The sequence below is a fragment of the Microcebus murinus genome, chromosome 9, assembly GCF_040939455.1.
Source record: "Microcebus murinus isolate Inina chromosome 9, M.murinus_Inina_mat1.0, whole genome shotgun sequence".
NCBI classification, from domain to species: domain Eukaryota; kingdom Metazoa; phylum Chordata; class Mammalia; order Primates; family Cheirogaleidae; genus Microcebus; species Microcebus murinus.
Genome location: NC_134112.1, coordinates 44,088,245 through 44,107,996, shown reverse-complemented (window position 1 = coordinate 44,107,996; position 19,752 = coordinate 44,088,245). Strand labels below are relative to the sequence as shown.

The 19,752-nt window shown below is 39.2% G+C and overlaps 1 non-coding gene across 1 annotated transcript; it reads right to left on the bottom strand.

Annotated features, from left to right (window-relative positions):
- Window positions 1-16,533: 16,533 nt before the first annotated feature.
- On the bottom strand, window positions 16,534-16,674 carry LOC142873110 (U4 spliceosomal RNA). The gene has a single exon (XR_012921162.1). It is a non-coding gene; the product is annotated as a U4 spliceosomal RNA (small nuclear RNA).
- Window positions 16,675-19,752: the final 3,078 nt, after the last annotated feature.

Sequence of the window (19,752 nt, the reverse complement as noted above, 5' to 3'; positions counted from 1 at the left end):
TTATTTGTCTCCCCCGCACTCCCCCCGCCCCCAGCGCCAACCGGGAGGAGTCACCGGGACTTCCAGACGCATCCAGAACTCCGCGCCGCGCCAATCGGCTGAGAGAAAGAACTTTGGGCCCCGCCCCCCGACCGCGGTCCCAGAGGAATGGCCTGGCGCGGTGACCACAGAATGACCTGGCACCGGTGCCCGGGACTGACGGGGCAAAGGGCTGGCAGAACAAGGAGCAGAAAGTTGAGGCGGACACCTGGGGCACCGTGGGCTAGAGACCAGCCTCTTGGGACAGGGCCGCGGGTCGCGTGGGCCTAGACTCGTGCTTGTTTACAATCCGAGGCTGCCTCAGCGTCACGTACTCCTGGCCAGGAACTATTTCCAAAACTCTGGGCACATTTGTCCTTGCTCAGAGCGGGCTTTTACAGTAGCCAATCAGCTGCGTTCAAAAGTATGGGCTTCTCTGCCATTGGGCAGGCAAGGCATAAACAGCCTACAGCGCGCTGCCCGCACCACTCCCCCTTTTCTTCCGAAGAGAACAGCATAGGGCAGGAACTGGAAGTTCCTTCTGCTGAGACTTGAGGTGTTGCCCAAACACATTTACTCTTTCCTGCGATGGTAAAAGGCCATCAATTCGTTTCTCTCCAGTATCACATTCTTTCCATTAGGTTTAACTCTGTTAATTAAAAACAAAATCAAAAGGGATCAATTTGTCAGTTTGACTCACCTTCCTATTCTTCTATTAGAGAATTTGTTCACTGTCTTCTCCTGTATGCAATGTACTTGTTCCAAATCTTGCTTAAAACATTCTGTTCTACCCTCAAGTCCAGTATAAACTGTTTGTTCCAAGAGGCCTTCTAGGATTTGCAACTTTCTTTTATGCCCAAATATTTTGCTCAGACCTATGAGAAACAACCCTGTGAAGATATTCGACTTTCATAACTTGCAATGTTGAAGGTGGGGCTTGGGTTTTTAGTAACACTGAGGGATGATCCAAGTACAGACTCCAGACTCCATCGAAAACCCTAACAGTGTAAGCACCTATCTTAAGCTGAAGCAGTTGTGTGTACATGGGCAAGTTCCAAATTGCATCTCCACTTGTATAGATTTTGATACAACTATAATTTATATTTTTGTACTTGAAATACTTTATTAAATATTTGCATTACTTAAAGAAATGTGTTCAAGAAGCCAAAAGACTAAATATGACTGTCTTTGAAGAAGCAAGTAAATTTAAGGTAAAAGTCCCTTCCTTTTCTTGGATTATATCCTAAGAACAGAAGTAAAAGGCAAGCATGCTTGTTGTACTGTGTGTGGGATCTGGAATAGGAAAAAAATATGTTACAAAGAATTATGCTCTGATCTGCAAGGAAACTCAATGGTCTAATTTAGGCAAGTCCCATTTCCGTAAGTCCATTGAGTGCTTGGCCTGACTTACCCTGCACTACTGCCATAGGTGTCGTGTGGGGTGATTAAAGATCAGGTTAAGTCATACGATATTCCCAGAGATGACTAACAGCTACTTGTGATCTGAGGTCACCAAAATTTTGTCTCCATGTTGTCTCAACTACTGATATTTACCAAGTTACTCTCGCAATGCATTACATTCTTCTGTGTCATTTCTGTATGATGGGATCTGCTGTTATAATTGGCAACACTTATGGTAACTGGGCTGAAATGGTCAGGTCAAGTTGTTTACCCAGTTGGCTAGAATGCTGTGTGTTACCATGATTAGAAAGTGACCTGGGAAGAGAACAGTACTTCTCAGGTTACCAAAGATCATGGAGGTGATCCAGTTGGGATAGAAGTGAAACAAAAAGATTATTTGGGGAAAATGAGTATGACAAATTTATGCTTTAATTGAGAAGACTATTACATGATTCAGTGCTAAGAGAGGCAGCAATCAAAGTTGCCCCTGTGCAGACAGTGCTGAACACAGCATCCCTGCTTGAGACATCTGATTCCTGGAATTGTCAGGGGCACTCTTACTTAGCATTACATGAATTATGTCCAGCTTGCCTGGCTAAATCTAATAACATAGGGCTGCTGGTAGAGCTTTGAGAATGCAAGCCATACTTTTGCCAGAGTGTGGAGAATGGGCAATTTGACAAATTATATCAAGACCCTTAAAGAGAGAACTATTCAGTTTTTTCCATCTCTAGGAACATATTCCAAGGAAGCAATTAGAAATATACCTAAGAGGAAATTCAAAACCATGATGGAAAGATTAACAGACTTGAGCATCAAATATTTAGAGTTAAAAAATGAACAGCAGACTTGGAGAAAATATTTACCAAATATGTAACAGACAAATGCTTATTTAAGAAACAGGTATTTTAGTAAAGAACAAAATGGTCATAATCTGTTCCTTCGTGGAGCATATAGACTGGTGGGGGAAATGGGCAATTGGACAATAAGCTTATACATTAAGATAGGACAAGAGCTATGAAGAAAATGAACAGGAAGAGAATAATGTGCTGCAACTACCTTAGATCTGGTGGTCAGGGAAGGTGTCTGAGAAAATGACAATTAAAAGAGACAGAGCAGGCTTCTATTGGGAATGGGAGGAAATCTTGGTGAAAGCATATTGGTGAAGCTGTTGGGAGAAGCAGGGTCTAGCTCACCATTTGGTCTCTGCCATTTCTTAAAATTGGTGTTAAATTAGAGGATACTAGGTGCCAGGAACTGGACTAGATGCCTGGTGGGTGCAAAAACATCTGCTCTCATGCACCTCAAACTGAGAGAGGATGATGGAAAACAATAGCAAATTATTTTTTAATTCATAAGACTTTCATTCAATTCACAGGGCAAAAAGCTATAATCCAGTGCATTGATAAAACAGTCCATGAGAGAGGTTCAGTTACTGTGCAATGCTGGCCATGGTGGTGGTGGTGATAGTGGTGTGCCAGACAGTGGTTATGCTATTGACGTTCATTGGTGTTTGGAGGAAGGGCTGTGTTGGGGATAAGGAAATGCTACCTCTGAGAACAGGCCTTGGGGATGACCTTAGAAGGATGAGCAAGATTTTGGCAAATTATTGGTAGAAAATGAGGAAGAAATGTCCAAGACTAAGCGAAAGCACAGATGTAGCAGCTAGGAATATATTGGAGAAATATTGACAAGTGTAGTCTAGCTGCTGTCTATGGTACCCTAAGAGCAGAGAGAATGGGAGATCAGGGTTATATTTTAAAGCCTGAAATGTGGGTACAAGGATTTTGAGATTCTTAGAGTAAACACAGAGGAACTGTTGAAGTTCTTTAAGTGGGAAGCAATGTGCTTCCTTCTCTAATTTGTTAACACTTAAACAATTCTACTAAACTTTATTGAACACCAGCTATGTACCGGTCACTATCATAGGTGCTGGGGACATAAAGATGAAAAAATCGTAGTCTCTATCTTCAAGGATGGTAAAAAGACATGCAAATAATCTCAAAAAAATATGATGCATATAAGGCATATGTACTGGGAGGTAAGCAGCCAGGGGAGACTTCCTTGGAGGAAGTGACATGTCATCTGAGTTACAAAGGCTGAATAGAAGTTCATAGAGAAAGAAGAGAGATGAGGCAGCAATGGGGGGAGGGAATGAAAAGAGCCATTTGTTGGTGGGATCTCTATGCTTTGCCCAAACTGATCATGAAGAATTTAAAAAGTTTATCTGATGTTCTAATCGAAGCCTATACTACTAGGGGGAGGTTCATAGAAGCGGGAAAGTCGAAATCATCAGGAGGAAAGGACAGGTTGACAAAGGAAGCGTGGCACAAATGATGAGCATGTTTGGGAATGCTGAATTAATGAGAAAACATGGGAGAGCCATGACTAATTACCAGTGAAGGGAAGATGAGAACACAAAAGTCATTTCTGGGAAGGGAGGATAGATGGGTGAGATTCTGTCCCGTTTCTTTATACAAGGCTCCTCTCTCCTATCATCTACGCCTCTAACTCACGTTTTTCTGTGCACAATAGTTCCTTCTGGAGCATCCCTTTGTTTTATTCTTGGCCTCCTTATACTTATCAAGGCCAAAATCTTTCCCCTTGGTAAAACAACACCATAGCAAAACGGTTCATTCTTCTTTTTGCACTTGTGGCTCCAATGTTATCAGAAAAAAAGCAAATGAATCCTGAAGCTAACACATCTTAACTTTTCATGGGAAGACAAGGAGAATTTTTGCCTCAGCTCTAAATACAGGTTAAACATACTTTTTTTCCTCTAAGAAATTTCCCAGTTGTGTTTAATGTTTGCCTGTACAAAACAATAAGGAAAGGTAAGCAAGGGAAATGAAAAATTAGCTAAAGAAGGAAAACAAATGCGCACTAAGCATATGAAAACATACTGAAACTAATGAGTAATTAGGAACATAATACTATAATAAGACATCATTATTCTACCATCAGATTGGCAAATAAGGAAAAATGCTGGTAACATCTCCTATTGGCAAGGCCTGGGGAAATTTAACTCTCTCCTATACTATTTGTAGGAGTATAAAATTGGCAAAATGTTTTGGAAGGCAGTTCTCAGAATCTATAGAAATTTTAAGGATAGGTACCCATGTCTCAGTCATTTCACTTCTAGAAACCTATCCTACAGAGAGAATAAAGGCATACATATGACAGAATAAAAATATATGTATAAGATTGTTCACTGTATTACCTATAAGAATAAAAATTTGAAAACATACAACTTGTCTACCCATAAAGGAATGGATGGTAATCCATGGGTATAAATAAATGAGACACCCATGCACCAAAATACTATGCAACTGATATAATGAATGAGAGAGGTTTTTGCAGCAGTCCTTGGAGGTCTGTTTCTCAAGTCTTATTTCAGAAAACAGCTTGCTGTTATTAATAGTTAAAAGGAATTCAATTAGCTGACAGCCTTCAGCTGTAGCACCTTTGGGCTCCACGCAGCATTTCAGCTGAGGCCACACTCTTCCCATGCAGTCTATAGTGATGTAGAAGCACCTAGAAGGGCCTGGCCATTTCTCCTCAATGTAGGACTCTCTGATGGGAATTCTTTGCTCTGGAGGCCCGTAGTGGGTTTGCTAAGAAATCTGCATCTCAGTATGAGTCTATCCCAGTTCAATTCTGCTCCTCAGGCCCCCTTTTCTTTTATAGGTATCATATATGCATCATAGTCTGAAAGCCTTCCCTACCTAATGCAGCTTCCTGCCCCTTAGCCTCTCAAAGTCTCCCTGAGACTCCCATTTCACTCTCCTTCATTCTTCTTATGTCTTCTCTTCCCCTCTTATCCGGCGTGGACTCCATGGTCCAACATAGTAATTATACTCTTGGGAAAACCCTTAACAGTCTTCCTCTGTTTCATTCACTTGGCAAACCAACCCTAGTTAAACCACTCCAAATATAGAGAATGGGTGTGCATTTTAGTCCATCAATGTCAAATGTGCAAGTGTTGATACTTTGTTTTCTTTCAATTTCCTGTAAGTCAGTTTAATGTCCATTATAAGGCCTTTGGTTAATATGAGATTAAACAATTCTTTTCCTTAGGGCTACATCCATGTTCTCATCATATAGACTCAAAGTGTCAGGACGGGTAAACATATGTCATCTAGCCATGCTAGTATCCATTCGGATGTTTCCTGTGAAATCTGGTCCTAGATTGTTGGTTTGTGCAAATTGCTGCTCCATTGTGCCTCATTCCCATCCAAAGGACTTCCCTGGCTCTCCCTGTGACCTCTAGTTGTTTTTGGATCCATGAGCAACATTTCAGTTTGTTGCTCCTGAAACATACTGAACTATGGTCTCATTCTCCATCCACCTCTGTTACAACTGTAACACATTGGGCTGCAGGAAACTCCACAGGGCAATCTCAAGCCTTTTTGCCTAACTCCTACCCCCTTCCAGCCATTTCTATTCCTACAATTTTCCTAGGGTCTTGGTGCAGAAAATGAGTTTCAGAAGTGTAGACCTTGAAGGGGTTCATAGCACAGTGAAAATGCAATAAACTAAATCCAGTTTCCCACTATTACCTCTTGTACTGGTGGATACTCTTTGGTTATAGGGGGTGTAGTGTTGTGGCAGTGTGTACAGCTAGTGTTACAGCTCTTGTCACAGCTCTTATTCATTTGACCGGGGAAAGAACACGCACATGCAGAGTCAGAAAACAGCCTTTATTCTTCTACAGCAGGCTCAGCACACTTAGTGTTACAGCTCTGTTCGTGTCTTCCTACGTTTTCTTGATGTTCTCCCCTTCCTGCCCTTCTGCCCCTGCTTTTATACCCTTGGTAGGGCTCAAGAAGCATCCAATCAACTACAATCTTTAACATCCAATCAGCAACAGGCTTTAACATCCAATCGAAAACAGTAGGATTCAAAAATTACCCAATCAGGATCACGCAAGCAGCATGGCTGGAAAAAGGCCACGCGGGCAGCGGGGTCCCTGCGCAGCTGGGCACTGTGGGGCCCAGCCCCAGCAACGTGCCTCTAACTGGCCACGCGCAGCACTGGCCCCCGGAGATGCGGAACTACGGGGAGGCGGCAATCGGCCGAGATCATGCACCCGACATTTTCCGTATCAGTAGAAGAGAACAAAAATTGGAGGAGACTAGACAACAGTTTGGATGAGCTCCAAGAGAGTGTTGGTGGGTGGATCACAAAAACCATACATTGGCTTTGTGGATCTGAGAACAAGGAAAACCTATATCTTAATTGCTAAGTGAAGCAAATCTTTATGTAAGTATTTTCTGCTTCTTCTGTGAGTCATGGCCCAGTTGCCAAAATGGGGGAGAGGATCATGGGATCACAAGAAATGTTGGTGGAGAACACATATGGTTAATATTTTGAATGTTATATGCACAAACACATGTACAAATGTATGCTTAAAGAAAAAATACACCAGATTGTCCATAGTGGTTATTTTTGGGTGATAGAATTACTAGTATTTACATTTGCTTTTTAAATGCTTTTCCAAACCATAAACAATGAAATAGGCATTACTTCTTAATTGTAGAGAAGATAAATATTATTCCAAAAGTTGAAATGCAAATAGACGTAGCAAGAGAGCAGGCAGAAGAATTTGGCAAGCATTTGTTCAAAACAGGCTTTTGACCCGACTGGAAGGCAGAATCAGGACAGGGAAATGGGTCAGCAGCTCTCCTGCCTTCTATTTCTAACCCCCTTGGGTATACTGAGAGGCTTGGAGACTCAAAACCCGAGGAGCCTGCAATCAGTTTCTCTCCCTTATCATTCCTGCCCATCGTCTTTTGTGGGTTGCTCTTGAGCCACTGCCAGCTGAAACTTTGCTTCTCTGTCTTCTTCCTTCTTTCTGATTGCTGATCATTGCATACATTTCCTGAGATTATCACTGAACAGGACATTTCTTCTCCCGGTATCTCCCACTACCTTCCACTACACACAGAGTCCACATAGAATTCTTTCGCTTAGAAAACTCCAGGTGTTGCCTTGGTTTGTGCAGCCCTGGTTGGCTGTCCTAGACAAATTTTTCTGGGGTTCCAGACAGTAAAAGGGCCATAATCAGCACCAGGTCATCAGGAAGACAAATTTTAGAGGTTACTTTCTCATATGATTTCTTTGCTTAGTCCAGTGCAGGGGTAGTCAAAGCCGTATCATCATCTCTCTGACTATCCAGGTGAAAATGGGAAAATTCAGTCAGTTGCACAAATATTCCTTGCTACCTAGTTAATTCAATCAATTTACGGGCACTGGCCTATTAGTATGAGCAATGCATTGTTATGTCTACATGTTTGGCAGTAAAAGAACAGATGCCCAGATGTCATACTAAAATTTTTCTGTTTGTTTGAAAATACTAGTTTAAGCAATTACATGTTATGCAACTGGTTAGCCCTTCCTCTCCAAATGTGGCTGCCACCACTAATAATAGATCATAATATGTTTTTCTATTTGGTCTGGCATGGACTTGGGATTCCGCTCAACACAGCACTCTAGAAATCAATGAATAAGTGAATTAAATTTGGGAGATGCAATTCTTGTTATTCCTGAGCTGGGTGGGGGTCCAAGCAACCTCCAGTGGGGTGTCCTGGCCTGCAGCAGCACCCTGCCTCCACTCTCCTTTTTCCATTTGGACGAACTGCCCCTTAAAGAAATTGTCAAACATGCAAAGCATTCATTGACTCCAACATTTTCACTAGCAGAGGAAAAGCAGAGGTAGAGGAGTTAAGTCACCTAAGTCACATAGCTAGTAGGAAACAAGGGTTTTCTAAATCTCAGTTTATACACAAATTTTTGCCATACCTTTCTGGGGTTTGAGGATTGTAAGATTTTTTTTGAGACAGAGTCTCACTATGTTGCCTGTGCTAGAATGCCATGGTGTCAGCCTAGCTCACAGCAACCTCAAACTCCTGGGTTCAAGTGATCCTACTGCCTCAGCCTCCCGAGTAGCTGGAACTACAGGCATGCGCCACCATGCCTGGCTAATTTTTTCTAGATATTTTTAGTTGGCCAATTAATTTCTTTCTATTTTTAGTAGAGGTGGGGTCTCACTCTTGCTCAGGCTGGATTCAAACTCCTGACCTTGAGCGATCCTCCCGCCTCGGCCTCCCAGAGTGCTGGGATTATAGGCGTGAGCCACCGCAACCAGCCAGATTTTTTTTTTTTCATCAGTCTTTCTGGCACTTTAGAAGTAAGAATGCCCTGTTGCCCAAAACTGGGCAACTGTGTGAAACTGAGTTCAAAAACAAACCAAACAGATGCAGGAAACTCAATGGTCGGGTTTTTTTTGTTTTTTTTTTAATGACATTGATTTTCCCCTATGTCCTCTCAAGCAAGGGGTAGACTTTGCCAGAGAGAAAAGTGGGTTGTCTTCAGTTTTAGCAACAATCACACAGACACACCTCCTTTCCTACTTTAGTTTTTTCCACTTTGAAAATAAACTTGAGGACCTCACAGGGCTGAACTTGGGCAACATGTTTATGTTCTTGGTTGACAAAAAGGACCTGGCTATGTTTCAACAGTCAGTGCCAAGTGCAAAGGGGAAATGCAAATAGGAAAGGTTTGGGCTCCCCTTTTTTTGCACTCCTTGCACACTGGGATTCTCTCACCTCTTCTTCCAACAAATAGGTTCCTCAAAATGCAATGTGTTTTGGAGCAAAGGGATTGTTTTCACTCCTTATTTAAAAATAAAAATGAAGTTATTCTCCACCGCCTATAGCTTTTATCAACATTGTGTTGGAAGGAAAAAACAGCCTGTCTCGCGGAAGCTCAGCAGATGCTGGGCCTCTCTCCAGCAGGCCAAGTGGGTGAAGGGTCAGTCCCACACCCACAGGCTGGGTGGAGTCGACAAGGAGAAGTTTAGTAGGTGAAGGGTCAGTGCAGCGGCAGAGCAGCAATAACTTTCCATGCGTCAGCTCTCGGGCTTCTAGTTTTTCTGTTCATGGAAATACTGCTTACTAGGGGAAAGGTCACGACAGCCCGGAGGCAGCTCTATAACAACCCTGATGTGACACTGTGTCCATGGCACTACACCAAGCTGCGCAGGCCTCCTGGCTGTTAGGAATTCTGCCACTCAAGTGGAAAAACAGATTGTAAAGTGCTTTATAGATCATCACGTACTGAGTATGGCAAACTGACAAAACAGCCTATTTACTGGCAAATTGATATTATGTAAAATAACTTTGCAAGGAGAGATGCTTTCGAAAAAATGTATTTCAATAAAGGAACTCGTAGGTTTTCTCATTCGTTGCTCCAGACTAGAGGAATGGTTCCTGACCCTCAGGTGGGTCTAATGGGCAGCATGAGTGTAGAATCTTTAAGACTTGGCCATTTGGAATGACTCGAGATCAAAAGAGACGTTCTCCATGTTCTAGAGAAGTGCCTTTTTGATTGTGGGTGGTAACCAATTAGAGGTTCATGAAATCAGCTTAATGGGTCACAAACAGTATTAAAATGAAATAGAGGAAAAAAGCATGTTTGTGGTAAGCGAGGTATTTTGGGGGCCAAACTTTCGTTTCAGATCTATCTGGATAGTGAGGTAAGAAGAGCACCGTTCTAGAGGCTAGGAAGGAAAGTCTTGCTGCCTTGAGTACCCCCCATCCCAAATTCTTCTGATTCAAGCTGGTTGTTAGCTTTTAAAAGGCTCAGCTGATTCCGCAGGATGTTGTGGCTGTGGATTGGGAAGCCTGCCATGCCATTATTTTGGAAAGTGCTGTGCAAACAGTGTTCCTCCCAGATGGCTTCCAGGGTTAGTTCAGTATGAGCATTTCCTTTGGAAACATCGGGGATCTAAAGAAAGGTGATGGCCAACCTCCTGTGGAAAATACATTAAAATGAGAAAGATGTTGGCTGTTCACAAGCTTGTCCAGTGTAAACTCTACTCAAAGGAAAGTGAACTAGCCAAGAAGGAGCTACGATCGCTCTTCTTACCTGTGGAATTATGGGGCAGTAAACAGGCTTTAACTGACAGTGTCTAGAATTAACCAGATGGTAGGATTTGTACTCTGAGAGGGTGGGGTGTTTACTGGAGCTGCTGAGCAGGACCATCTAGTGGTTATTAAAGAAAGAACCCAGAAATTGTATGGAAAGGACAGTAATAGTGACAAGGGGCTCTAATTTTTGGATGGCTTCTTTCTCCCTGTCCATTAATGTCCTTTCTTCTTCTGTCTCATTTTCTCTTGTTTTTCTTTTAAATGAGTGTTCCTGGGTCATGCTAACCCACTCTTGACTGCTAATGGACACTGTATTTCAAGATGCATTGAAGAATCTATACTCTACATTAATTTGAAAGGAGATAGAAGGCAACAGAGTTACTAGACACATTCATGACATCTGTGAATGACTAAGGTTTCTACATTTTACCTCGATATTTCGACACAGCTTTTAAGGAAACCCTTATTTTTCTTCTGCCTCTACATTGAGGAGGGAGAATTTATATCATGTACTGTATCTTTCACAGAAAAGTGTCTAATGGTTTCATCTACCAATTTAAGGATTCTGATTTATGAAAGAATTGCTCAAACCTAGTGAATAATGGCATTTGCCCTTCTTTCTCAAGAAAGGAAGATTTGCTCTCTTTCTGGCAACCAAAAGAATAATTAACCTAATTTCTCCATGGACCTTAAAAAAAGTGGCAACGAATAATGGATTTGTCCTTCAAAAAACATTTCAAGCAAACTTCTTATCAGCTACAAATCCATTTAAAGCAGTTCCAGATCAGCCACAGGCTATTTTTCTCATTAAAGTAGTGTTTAAACTGTTGTATCTGGATGACATGGAGACATATCAGACAAACAACACCTGCAAGAAGAATTGGTAAAGTATTGATTTTTCATCAATCAAAAAGTTTGCTAAGCAGATGAAAATAATTCGCCTTCACAGTGACATTTTCCTGAGGTCTTGCTAGTAGTCAAAGGCATTTTTTTTTTAAGCACCAAAACTTTAATTACCAGAAAAGGTTAGCATCAAAACAAAGGACATGTTGGTAATTTAGGATTATATCAGAAAAATAATTTCACTTAGGTTTGAATAATTTTTTTATCTTGTCTCCTTCTCCCCTTTCAAATTCCTCCCTCTCCCCCAGATGAGTACACTTTCCTATGTTCACATTAATTCTATTAATAATAGGTAGATTCAGGGATTACTTTCTAGTTTGATAAGTTTTTTGGAGTTTTATATTTCTATTACTAAGTGAAATTGTTCAGATAAGAAAGGAAGCAGTATTTTGTACCAGAGAAGGGTAGGTTGAGGGCATAGAGATGCTAGGTCCTATGTTTCCTTTGATGTTCACTCACTGAGAGCCCTTGGAGGAAAAATCATTTTATCTCTCAAGGTCATTGCTGCTGTTATACCTACAATAACACAGTGCTCCCAACCTAGTAAGGGATGTTAATCTCCTTCTGGTTCAGTAAGAACTGCTACTAAGTTCTTTATGTTAGGTTATTGACTGCACTCCATCTGCATCATTTTTTCTAGTTCTGTCCTCTGGAAAAACTCAAAACAAGTCCAGCCATTAGTTTCTTCATCTAACATTTAGTAGTTTTGACTGTCTCACAGCTAAACTTCTAGCTTCCAAGAAGCACTCTGATTTCTTTTGGGAGAGCACCCCTGTCGTGTTTTGTCATAGAAGAGGAGGTGTTCACCTCTCACGAAAGATGCTGCGACCTCTCTTTTCTTCATCCCCTCTTACAGCCAGGACCAGATACACAATTTGGTCCAACTTATTGAATGTTCTTTAATGGGGTTTTGAATCTTGAGTGAGGGCTGCAACTGCAAGAACATGAGGGCAGGTCTGGTCATTCCTCATTACTGACAGTGGTGGGGGTTGGGGACCAGATTGCTCCCGTGTGTGGCCCTGCTGGGCTTCTGGCTCGCTGTCCCAGAGCCTCCTTCATCTTTATTAAACCTGATCTTCCTGTAGACTTGTGAACAAATTTCTCTTTCAATTAGGAGAGTCCTAGTTAGGCACAACCAGAGCTTTAAAAAATAGGCCTATAAGCTGGCTATCAAGGCAACTTCATGACATTCCACAAAATTTCCCCACATATTTGGAGGCCATTTCCATGATTCCTGTGTATTTTTTTCTTGAGACTTTGCACCTTTTTCCTTGACATCATCCACAGACTTTCATTGGCTTGTAGATTTATAGTGGTGCTTAGCTGCAATGATTCTCTTACTTACTGTTCTTGATACCATTCTCTTAATTGTGTAGACTAGGCTTGAATTGGCTTTTGATGCAGTAACATACTTTTGGTTGAATTTATTGTAAACTAAAACGTCAATAAACTTCAAAAAATAAAGCCTGGTCTTCCCTCTACCCCCAGAAAACATAGACACTTAACAAATTATTTTTCAAACCCAATAGAATTCGTTTTTAAATCTCAACAATCTTGCCTGTCCAGATTTTAGTGAGTTCAAATTCTATTATATTGCCCGCATATTTTTTTAAACTAGTTTGTGTTATCTAAAAATTTGATAATTATGTTTTTGCCATTTGGCCAAGTTGTTTATAAGGATAGATTCCTAGAAAATTGCTTCTGCAAGAAAGTGGAATTGAACACCATTTTGGCAAGATGTAGCTGAAAAAAGACACCATGCTCAAATACATGTGAAAAATGCTACACACTAAATCACTCTTTTTGAGATTTAAAATATATATTGATGATTAAAAACTCTAAGTAGAATTGAGTTAGAAACTTCATTCCAGATTGACACTTATGAACTAATTGAGCACTTCCTAAACTATATTCCACTATGTATTCCTTAACCAAATAAGTTAAGAATGGCCAGGAAAAGTAAACATTTATTTACTGTAGGACTTTCTGAACTATTTTCATGGAGGTGTATAATGTGAATTTATAGGTAGAATGTTGAGTCTTTCTGCAATCTTCTGAACCACAGAGACTTCTTTTTCCACAGACCATCTTTCAAGACTGGTGTGGTAAATTTGGTGAGACTGTGTTAGTGATTATGTGGGGGCTATAGTTGTCTGCCTACTTTACTAATCTCAAATACTGTGAACTGATCTAATGAACACACACTTATACAAGTCAATGAACAACTATTAGGACTACTTCTTATGAAAAGCCAGTCTTAAAAAATCAAATGTATTATTGTTTATATACGATAAAATTGCTCCTGATAAATGTACATTTTTATGAGTTTTAACAAATGTTTATATCTGTGTAACCACCACCATAGTTAAGATGTAGAACATTTCCATTACCCCCAAAAGTTCCCTCATGACCCTTTGCAGTTAAGCCTCTTTGACTCCCTGTCCTACGCAAGCAATGATCCGCTTTTTATCATGACAGATTAGCTTTCCTTTTTTCTGGAATTTCTCATAAATGACGTTATAAAACATATACTTTTGTGCCTGGATTATTTTTTCAGCATGTTTTTGAGATTCACCCATGTTCTATGTATTAGTTTATCATTTTATTGCTGTATTCCAGTTTATAAATATAACATAACTTGTTCATCCAATCACCTATGGCAGTAGTCCTATGTCTAGTTTGTAGCTATCATAAATAAAACTTTTGTGAACATTTGTGTACAAGTCTTTCTGTGTATACCAACAGTGTATGAGAGTTACAGTTTTCTACATCCTCACCAATACTTAGTTTGGTCAGTCTTTTTAATCTCAGCGATCCTAGTAGCTGTGAAAGGATATCTTGTTGTGGTTTTTAATTTATACTTCTCAAGTACAAATTAAATGACTTGTGATGTTGTACATTTTTTGTATGCTTATTGGCCATTTGTGTATCCTCTTTTATGAAGGTCCTATTCAAATTTTTGTCCATTTTTAAATTGTGTTGTTTGCCTTGTAGTTTTTTCTTTCTTTCTTTTCTTTTCTTTTTTTTTTTTTTTGTGTGTGTGTAGTGGTGAAGTCTGGGCTCCTTGTGTAACTATCACCCAAATAATGTACACTGTATCTATTAAGTAATTTCTCATCCCTTACTCCCTTTCCATCCTTCTGAGGCTCCAAGGTCTATTATTCTGCACTCTATGTCCCCATGTATATATTATTTAGCTACCACTGAAAAGTGAGAACATGTGGTATTTGATTTTCTGAGTTGTTTCACTTAAGATAATGGCCTCAATTCCATCCATGTTGCTGCAAATCACATGATTTAATTCTTTTATATGGCTGAGTAGTATTATATTGTGTATATATACCACATTTTCTATATCCATTCATCCATTGCCAATTATGTTGATTCCAAATCTTTGCTATAGTGAATGGTGCTGTGATAAACATACAAGTGCAGGTATCTTTATGATACAATGATTTATTTTGGATAAATATCCAGTAGTGGGATTGCTAGATTGAATAGTAGTTCTATTTTTAGTTCTTTGGGAACTAAAGTATCCATACTGTTTTCCATAAAGGGTATGCTAATTTACATTTCCACCAATGGCATATAAGTGTTCCTTTTCCTCTGCATCCTCACCAGCATCTGTTATTGTTTGACTTTTTAATAACAGCCATTCTGAGTAGAGTAAGATGATATCATATTTTGGTTTTAAGAAGCATTTCTCTGATGATTAGTGATGTTGGGTATTTATCATATGCTTATTGGCCATTTGTATGTCTTCTTTTGAGAAATGTCTATTGGTGTTCTTTACCCACTTTTTAATGGGGTTGTTTTAGTTGTTTTTGAGTTCCTTGGATGTATAGTTTGTAGATATTTTCTCCCATTCTGCAAGTTGTATGTTCACTCTGTCAATTATTTCTTTGCTATGCAAAAGATTTTTTGTTTAATTAAGTTCCATTTGTCTATTTTTGCTTTTGTTGCTTGTGTTTTTGAGGTCTTAGTCATGAATTCTTTAGGCTAATGTCCAGAAGAGTTCTCCCTAGATTTTCTTCTTATATTTTTTAGTTTTGAATCTTATGTTTAAGTCTTTAATCCATCCCGAGTTGATTTTTGCCTGTGGTGGGAGATAGGAGTCTAGTTTCATTCTTGTGCATATGCCTATCCTATTTTCCCGGCACCATTTATTGAAAAGGGTGCTCTTTCCCAGTAGATGCTTTTATCAACCTTGTCAAAGATCAGTTGGATGTAGATATGTGGCTTTATTTCTGGATTCTCTATTCTGTTACATTGATCTATGTGACAATTTTTATACCAGTACCATGCTGTTTTGGTTACTATAGCTTTTTAGTATAATTTGAGGTCAGGTAACATGATGCCTCCAGCTTTGTTCTTTTGGTTATAATTGCTTGGCTTATTCTGGCTCTTTTTTGGTTCAATATGAATTTTAGAATTGTTTTTTCTAATTCTGTGAAGAATGATGTTGGTATTTTTATGGGGATTTCATTGAATTTATAGATTACTTTGGGCAATATGATCATCTTTATGATATTAATTCTTCTGATTCATGATCATGAGATGTTTTTCCATTTGTTTGTATCATCTACATTTCTTTCATTAGTGTTTTGTAGATTTTCCTTGTAGAGATCTTTCATCTCCTCGGTTAGATATATGTCTTCTTATTATCGAGGTATATGAGTTTTTTGTATACCTACATGTACCTATCAGTCTATGATACACACACACATATATATACAAATATATACACACATAAGCATATATATACATATACACATGCACACATATATATACACACATATAGTATTTTGGATATGTATTATTTTCTGCTAGTCTGTGGTTTATCTTTTTATTTATTAAATGGTATTGTTTGAGGAGCAAAAACTTTGAATCATGATGAAGTTCAATTTTTTCTTTAACATTCTTGCTTTTTTTTTTCTTTTTTTTTTTTTTTTTGCCTTTCTAAGGATCTTTGCCTGTCTCATGGTCACAGAGGAAGAAGTGCATTTTCTCTTTGTGTTCTTGTGTTGGCTTATTTCAGCTGTCATGTTAAGACTTTCCCTGATTCCCTTCCCTTCTTTTACTTTTCATAGACTCATCACGAGTTGGTTAGAAAATAGAGTAAGCCTCTAGTTTTGAGGAATCTGTATCAGCTAATATGATAGAGCTATGGTTAGACCTAATTTAAAAAGAACATAGAAAACATTTACAACACAGTAAACCTTACACCAGAAGAGTACTCTAAGAGCTACTTTCTTTTTTTTTTTTTTTTTTTTTAGTTCAGTCTCCATAGAGACTGTCAAAAATTGCCAATGCTGACTATATTTCAAGTCTTCATGGTGGGGTATTGGGAAAAGTTTTCAATTAGCAATAATCGTGCCCCAGATAAACCTCATTGGCTATGATACTGCCACTGTGCAAAGCAAGAGCGCTTTCTTAACCACTGCTTTAATAAGGCTTCTCAAGCTGTTCTTTATCATACCATCTTTGGAATTTTCTTCAAGGCACAATTATCATTGATTATCTTATTTGTTTGTTTGTTACCTGTTTCCTCTCTGACCCTCATGTTAGACTGTAAGCTTCTCACCTTTGTGAAATGAATGAATGAACCAGTACAGGCCAGTTTGCCAACATGGCTGACTGTGTTGGCATCAATTTAAGGTTTGTGGCTCCCATCACTTCAGCCTTCCCTTTCTGTCACTTTCACTCATTACATCTGTAAATTACCAAATGGAGGTAAAACTTTTGCATGAAATTGTTGAGCCTATTCCTTTGAGGAGGCAATCTCTCTCTTTCCCCACTTTAATGAGAATTGAGATTTCTGAAACTTCTGTGTTCACCCTTTCGTGGATAAGGGAGGATTCAGGATGGGGTGATGAGGGAATTATTAAGAAGAGTGTAATTTCCTTTCTAGCCTTTTAGAGGGGTAATTAGCAAAAGAATATTGGTTTTCTTAGAGTGTTGCCTAGTAGCATAAGCTTGGTTAAAGCAGTCCTGCTGGCATTCTAGAAAAGAATTTCTTTTACTGGTGTTTATCATTCAGCTGCTGAAATTCACACTGGGTGAAACTTGGCATGACAGCTCTCAGCTCAGTTGCAACTTAGAAGAAAACAGATTTTGCTTTGCTTAAATTGTTTTCGATTGACTGGGTAAGAATAAATTAAAGGTTCTCGTAGGTAATAGCTTCTGAATTCAATTAAAAATATCATCAGGCAGCTGCTTTCTTTTTTTCTTGAAAGTACAGAAATGATTTTGAGCTACTTAATTGATTTTCTTATGAAGTTTTTTGACTGACAGATTGAGCCTAATTCTTCCTGAACATTTTTCACTCACACTAATATAGGAATAGAGAATGGCAATTGGAAGAAAAGTGTAATTACCCTGCCATGGTAAAAATCTCAGAGTAATAAAATCTGAAAGGTCAATCAATTCATCTCTTCATTTCTTCATTCATTCAAACATTGATTCATTGATTAAACATTTATCTCTTAATTTCGGCCAGGTTTCCTGCACAAGCACTTTAATACTTATCACAATTGGGTTTTTTTTTTTTTTTCTTACAAATGACCTTACTTAGCTAGTCTGCAAGCTCCACGCTGGCAGGGGCTATGTTTTTATTTAATGCTGAATAGTTAAGTATCCAGGATGGTGAACAATAAATACATAGTGGACTTTCAATAAGCATTTGGTAGAAGAAGGGAAAGAAGGAAGGAAGGAGGTAGGAAAAGAAGGAAGGGAGAAACAGAGGGAGGGAAAAAGGACGTTAGCAAGGATAAAGGCTTAAAGACATAGATTATGAGGTCTCCTGTGCTCTGCAGAGCCGTGGAACAGGCAGGAGGAGGCTGGGAACACACATACTGGGGGTCAAGGTTATCTAAACCTTTCCTTACATTGCTCAGTACAGGTCAAAGGGAGTTTCCACAAGAGATTTGCCCCCTTAACAATGTAGGCAAGTCACGGTTTTCTAAACCCAGAGTGGAATCATTGTATGTCACACTATCCCATAAAGGGTTAGGCTATATTTTTCAAATTGAGAGGATGGTAGCTGTGCATATTCCTTTCTAACGGGTGGTAAGGGGTCTAGACTCACAGGTGGGAGCCTGGAATGCTATTCTCCCTCCACTTACAACTCACTGGGAGACTGCGGGCAACCTGCCTAGTCTCTTGTGCTTTGTTTTTCTCCCTCAGAAATGGAGATAATGATGACAGGAATATCTGCTTCATTGAGTTTTGTGAAGTTAAAGTGTGCATCTGTGTGAATGCACTTGATGAAAAGTAGTTATTTGAAAGTAATTTGTGCTGATGCTGTGAAGAAGAATTGGGAAAATTTTGCATGCTTCAACCCAAAAGACTGTATTCTAATTGACAAAAGAGGCATTTTGAAAGAAGCTAATCCCCAAGCTGTACATATTTTATAATTCCATTTATCTCAATACCAAAACCAGTTGAAACTAACCTATCGTGCTAGAAGCAAGTGTATGAAGGATGAAAAGGGAATATGAAGGGTTTTGGGATGCTGGCAAGTTCTATTTTTTTGCCTGGTTGGTGAGCACGTAGGTGGCTATATGTGGTAATACATTGACCTACATACAAAAACTTACAATTAGCAATTTTTTATAAGTATTATACTTCAATGAAATAAAGTTTAAAATGTGATACAGAAAATGATGAAAAGGAAAATCACCCATAATTCAACCACTCAGCTATAACCACTATTAACATATTGATCTCTGCTTTTTTTTCTTTTTATTTACAAGTACATCTACATAGACACAACCTCTTGTATCTGGAATATCATGTGTGCTCTTATCTTGGTACCTGCTCTTTCCTCTGTCCAGGAACCTTTTCCTCCAATAACCTGCATGGGTCACTGCTGAAATGTCACCTCATTAGGAGCCTTCCCTGACAATCCTCTCCACAGACACCATCAGTCCCCTGGTTTACTTTTCTTCCTGGCACTTACCATTACCTGACATTATTTTAAACATTTAGATTTTAAAATATTAGGCAAGGCCTGTTTGTTTCATACACCTGCCCTGGCACACAGTAGATGCCTAATTTTTATTGATAGAAAGAACTGTCTCTCCAAATGTGACACAACAAGTTCTTTGCCCTCTTTTCTCATTGTCTACCTCTAGAAAAGTTTCTTTAGGAACTTTGGTCAAGAGTAGAAGGAGATATTGTATTGCCTTAATCACTGTGAAGAATGCACTTATAGGTAACACATGTTTTTTGTTCTATTGATAAGATTTTGGTGACACTTTAGTTCACCAGTTATCAACTTGGGCTCATGAAGCCAGAAGGGTTCTTAGAGCTCCTTTTAATATTTCCCAAAGCCTAATGAAATTCATCCAGCTATTCTTAATAATCCCGTAGAGGAAAACTAAAATAAATAATTCAGAGGTTATAAAACTTTCTCAGGTCACAGTGATTCAGTAATTTTTTCATGATGTACCTAAGTGCAAACAACAGTTCCTAACAGTTTTTTTTTATTAAATACTTA